This window comes from Electrophorus electricus, chromosome 6 (genome assembly GCF_041902795.1).
Source record: "Electrophorus electricus isolate QZ-2024a chromosome 6, ASM4190279v1, whole genome shotgun sequence".
NCBI lineage: Eukaryota > Metazoa > Chordata > Actinopteri > Gymnotiformes > Gymnotidae > Electrophorus > Electrophorus electricus.
The window spans coordinates 35,271,079-35,277,078 of NC_137502.1; the positions used below are offsets into that span (position 1 = coordinate 35,271,079).

At 42.3% G+C, this 6,000-nt stretch overlaps 1 long non-coding RNA gene across 3 annotated transcripts in view; it reads left to right on the top strand.

The window, feature by feature from the left end:
• Nucleotides 1-4,310, top strand: part of LOC145658642 (uncharacterized) — a 24,772-nt gene extending 20,462 nt beyond the window's left edge. For 2 of the 3 annotated variants that reach the window (XR_014124321.1, XR_014124320.1), the window contains 5 exons: nt 749-810; nt 1,414-1,572; nt 1,797-1,904; nt 2,040-2,156; nt 2,281-4,310. This is a non-coding gene — a long non-coding RNA (uncharacterized LOC145658642). The remainder of the gene's footprint in view (nt 1-748; nt 811-1,413; nt 1,573-1,796; nt 1,905-2,039; nt 2,157-2,280) is intronic. The other variant, XR_014124322.1, reaches the window with a different exon arrangement.
• Nucleotides 4,311-6,000: the final 1,690 nt, after the last annotated feature.

Here is a 6,000-nt window from a genome sequence, read left to right on the forward strand (position 1 = left end):
TAAGGAGCTCGCAGCAGGAAGGCAGGTACGGTCAAGACACACACAGAACAGGCGACGAAGACACTTGTGAGGAGTCATGTATTGTATACAGGAGACCAAAAGAAAGGATGTAAGCCAAAAATGTAATCCAGAATTAAGATTCGGGAAAGAAAACACAGCAACAATAACTGTAAGATCCAGTGAGAAGCAGCAGCAACAATCGCACCAAGCATACTCTCACCCAGAAGTGACTGTCATTTTTGACCACTTGGTTTGAAGTAGTTAATGGAAGTAACAGCAAACATAAAATTGATCATGTATGCATTTTATTTCCTGTGTGTATTAATGGTCTTAAAGTGACAAATTCTGAATGCTGCTATTGCTTCTAATAATGCTGCAGTGTGCTTGTCAGTGTAATTTTACATTGATGATTTAATTACGCATTAGTGCCTCCTGGGAACTGAATCCATGACCGTGGTGTTGCTAACATCTTGTGTTACCTGCAACCTCATACTGACAGACTGCTCATATTGCTGTTTTCTAGTTGTACATCTTTTTGTCATTATGTTATTTCTCGAACAATTTTGGTAAATTACAACCTTTTTTGTAATATTACAACCTCATTCTTATGATTTTAATGACTTCATTCTGGAAGTATTGCAAATGTATTATTTATTATTATTGTTCTCTCAAAAATGTGAGAGGAACTAAAGTACTGTGAGTAATGTTAACTTTTTAAACTATTGTTGCATTGTTCCCCTTTTCTTAGAAGGAACATGGAATGGAATTTCAAAACAAATCTTCAGAAGTCATTCTGCCAAAGGCTTCTAGGTGTTTGTCCATTGCCTTTTATTCTTGTGAACCGTTTACTAAACTGTGTTCATTGTTTACGTTCTACCTCGCCCCAGTGTCACTCACCTCCAGCCATGTCATATATCACGGGAAAGATATTTGGAGATATTTCTTAATTTTCAAATATTGTTCAGTATGGGTCAAAATTGGATTTAAATAAACATACTGAGTTTTATGTTGCTTTATTCTGATTCTGATTTACTTGTCACAACAATGTACAATATTCATACAACAACCTTGAAGTTTTGCCATCAGTGCCAAAAATGGAATGTTCCACACCACCTGGGAAGGCTTAAGGTAACTGGCGGAGCAGTGTTGCTTGATTAAAGTAATTGGCTGAGCAATGCTGACCGTCCCTAACAGAAGAGATGGAAACACTGCTAAGAAATTATGGCAAAGAGTTATTTTGGATTTATACATTGGATACTTTTAATAGAGGATTAATTCAGGAGTTTGACATTAAACCTTTGTGAACAATGTGGAATTGATGTTAATTATTTTTTTAAATTATATTTTACAGTTATGAATGACCTGTCTTTTGCCATAGATGGCCAATAGTATCTTTTACCGTATTTAACACAGGCGTGGTTGGAGCGACTGTCATATCGCCTGATTCCTCATCTCACTACAACACCCAGCAGGCAGTTCGTCACCCAACCCAGCACTCCACCAATCCTGAACTTCACATCAGATCATCATCACCTGAATACTGACTTCTCAGTGTAAGGGTTGGCACCAGAGGTACATTTGAATCACCGGCATCTGATCCTCAGAAGCTCTTCAGTATTTTTCTTCTCTCCTTGACTGTCCTCCTCCCCCTCCTTCCTCATCTCTTACAGCTGAGGATTTCAGCACCTTCTTTGAGGAGGTTACAGCAATCCACCAGTCCTTTTCCTCTGTTCCCACTCTTCCATCCAGTGTTCACTCTCCTACATCCAACTCTCTTTTTTCTCCTCTCTTCTCAGGTAAAATCCTTCAACTCCTGGACCTCATTCTAGATCTGAGATCTGCTTCTCTTCATCTCTGGCATCATCAACATCTCCTTATCCTCTGGACATGTACCAATTGCCAAGGTGGTGCCAATCTTAAAGAAGGACACACCTGTCAGCTTCATCATAACAAATTACAGACTGATATCACTTTTCTCTTTCCTCTTAACAGTTCTTGAACAAGCAGTGTACAATCAATTATGTCTTTTCCTCACCCAGAAGCCAGCTCCACGATCCCAATCAGTCGGGCTGCAAACCAGCACATTTGACAGAAACAGCTCTCAGAGCAGTGAAGGAGCCAAAACTCCCGGTGACTCCCCCAGGGCTCAGTGTTAGGTCCTCTTCTCTTCTCTTGTATACTTTTTCTCTTAGTGATATTATATCTGCTCATGACTTCTCCAACCACTGCAATGCTGACGACACCCGAATAATTATTTCTTTCCTCTCCTCTGACACGCAGGTTTCAGATGTATCAAAGAATGCTTGACTGACATTTTGTCATGGATGACAGACACCACTCAACCCCAGTAAAACTAAGCTTCTGTACAACCCAGGAACTCCCAGCCCTTACCATGACCTCACAGTTTCCTTTGAAAAATACAAATCCACACCTCCTAGCCATGTCACTGCTAACTTGTATTAATGTGAAGTAGACAGCGAAGCATGTCATGATATAATTGTTTAATAATTATTTTTTGCCCACATTCGGTTCACAATGACATAGAAGTGGTTTAGAGATGGGGAGAAGTCACTGCACTGAGCCAAAGTGGAAAGTCAGTAATGTTGAATTCCTCAGTGTACACCTCACTGATGATCTCACCTGGTCCCTCTACACCAACACAGCGGTGAGATCAGCCCACCAGCACCTCTTCTTCCAGGCTCGGGGTGTTTGGTCTGCGCCCTGACATCCTCACCAACTCAGGCACAATAGAGCAGCTGCACTGCAAGCGGCCGCTAAGCCCATCAGAGAGTAGTGAGGACCGCAGAATCCGTCATAGGCAGCACATTTCCAATCTTACGGGACATCCATCGGTCCCGCTGCTTGAGGAAAATCGAAAAGATCCGGCTAGACAGGAACCATCCAGCACACGGCCTGTTCACCGGGCTGCCATCTGCCAGAAGGTTCTGCAGCATACAGGCCTGAACAAACCGGCTGAGAAAGTTTCTAATACATGTTGTAATATATGTTGTAATATATGTTGTACCTGCGGCTCAATGAACCATTTTGGTTTTCTTCCTTCTTTCTTTAGCCTTCCATTTTGATTTTCTCCCAGTTAAATAATATAAAAATTGTTTTTAAAAAGTGTTTTAATTGAAAAGAAACATGGTTTTGATATTCACAAAAACGATAAAGCCTTTGTGTTTTTAGATTAAAAAAATTAAATATTGTAGTTAAGTTGATTAGACACAGTTGTGAAGAAATGTGCATTTTACTTAATAGAAGGTAAAAACCACTTTAAAGACCACCAAATAGATGTATTACATTAGTCTGCCATCCTATTACTGCAGTAAAGATGACAAAGACATGCCATGCATACATGAGGATGTGTATTTTATGAATATAGTCGAGGGAATTGATCATTTAATTTAAGCTTTCCCTCCTAGATCATTTCACAAACAGACTACTGTAATACACGCACTCAGACCTTATATATCAGCATATATCAGCATATCAAAATGATGGACTGGTCATTTCTGGTGGACATTTCCCTTATAGTTTCTCAGCTGTGCAGTTCTGTATTATAGATCGTTATAAAGACACAACATGCCTAATACAGCAGTATAGATTGTATCTGTGGATCAGTGGAGTATCCAGATTTTTCTTCTTCAGTGCATGGCTTGTCAAATGTGTATGCACTGTATAGAGGGATCCTGTGGCTGGTCTAGTAGAGTGTAGCAAAGAGAAAAAAGTTTTAAAATTTCTGACAGATCTTCTTGTCATTTTGATCCACCCCTCAAGGTTCTATGTCTTTGTAAAAGAACCCATTGCAGTCACTAAAATCTGTGACTAGCTTTAGCATGGGGTGTTCCTAGCAGAACACAGGAGATCAGAAACAGTAAACAGAATGGTCTCCTAACAAAAGAAAACCAGGAGTGTGTCTGCCCTAAATACACAAATGCCACATAAACCTTGTGTGGGTGTATTAAATAATGCCATTCATGGGTGTGTGTGAAAGCAGACATGAACACAAAATGCTTCAGTCAAGTATGTAAGTATGACTGGTACTGGTTTTAGGAACAGCAACATATATTCTGTTCATGTGTAACTCCAGTAAAATGTTTAGTGAATATTTTGATGATTTCCTACATGATTTTAGACTGGAGGTGTTGCAAAGACAACCAGCCAAACCAGTGAAATATATATACAAAGAAAAATTGGACAACAAGCAAAGAAGCTGTTTTTTTATTGTGAAAGTGTGTGAACTGGTAAGTTCTTGAACATGAAATGATTCAAATAAATAAAAAACTGCCCACAGTAGGCATACTTCATATGACTTCATATGGTTAATTTAACAGAAATCATGGTTTGGGGAGAGGTGGTTGAGAGTGGTGAAGTTATAGGTGTCACAGAACACTTGCAGGGTCAGAGAACGTGGTTTCTTTAAACAGAGTAAACAGTAAAAAGTAAAAAAAACAGGTGACAGGCCACTCAGAGCAAATTCAAGTCCTAATATGGCATACATTAAAAGTGCTTAGACAACACTTATATTAAAAAAACAATCACGTGAAAAACAGCAAAATATATTTTATTATGTATTGGGCTATTACACAAACTAATTGTCACGGAACGCTCGCCTCTCGCGAGTCACATGGTTTGGCTCGCCGCATGCAGTGGGAGGGTCATGTTCGTAGCCACACCTGCACACACCTGTATTGTGTTAGTCTTTTGTGTATTCAAACTCTCGTCGTTGTGTGCAGTGTTGTCGGTTATTGTTGGCATAATGTGTGAATGTAACGTGTTAATTTAAGATGTATTCTTATTTATCGTGTCTGTTTAACATTAGCCGTTTCATGTTCCTTGTTTGTAATACGTGTGAGTACCGTTGTGTTTAGATGTTTCAATTAAATGTTTGTGTGTCTGTGCGTCCTGCTCCACGCCCTTGGGCACTCGGGCCACACGCGTTACAGAATAACCGACCACCACAGGACGCCGGCTCACGCAGCTAAAAATGGACTTCCTAGCGGAAGCTGCGTAGGCTGCTGCCTGGATCCCAGGACAGTGGGGAGAGGACCGCGACTGCTGTCCAGGTCTTCTCCGGAAATGGAGGGGAACACCCCCAGGAATTTCTTGGGGGGGGAGGGGGGGGCTGAGGCTGTTGAGCCAGGGCTGAGGAGGACCGAGGGGCACCACAACAACCAGAAAGAGGGCGGTTGGGTGGAGCCAGCAGGATCTTCTGAGTCCCTTCCCTTCAGTGGACTCGCCAGTGAGACTGGAAGGGTCTGCCCAAGCGAGACTGGAAGGGTCTGCCCAAGCGAGACTGGAAGGGTCTGTTGCTATGCAACAGGGCGTGGCTGAGGTAAGACGCATGCCAGGAGAGCAATGCGGTGAGTTACTCTCCAAACATTGTGTAGGATTGTGATCATTGTGTAGGATACCAGTTAAGGTAATCCACAAGGGAGGTGTGCTTTTGACCCTGGCACTGGTCGATTCTGGGGCCACCAGTGATGTTATGGATTGGGGGTTCACAAAAAAATTAGGAATAAGAGCCATAGCCTTACCTTCTCCCTTTTGCATTCAGGCACTTGACGGAGGACCGATAGGGTCAGGTTACATTACTCACATCACTCCTCGGGTGAGCCTCGAGACCAGTGAGGGGCATGTTGATCAAACGGCATTTACTTCATATCCTCCCCCGCTCACTCTATCTCATTCGGTTTACCATGGCTGCTTCACCATAACCCACACCTGTTGTGGAACAAGAACCATTTCCTCCAGTGAGCTCCATCTTGCAAAGGGCAATGCTTTCCACATCGGAGAGTGTGTCTCCAGGCGACTTCCATAGAGAGCCCAGAGACTGATAGGCAGGTCACCGTTCCCTGAGAGTACGAGGATATGGCGCAAGTGTTCAGTACCACCAAGGCCACATAGCTCCCCCCTCATCACGACTGGGATTGTGCCATTACTCTTAAGGAAGGGGCAGTACCTCCCAGAAGCTGAGTCTATTCTCTCTCCCTGGAG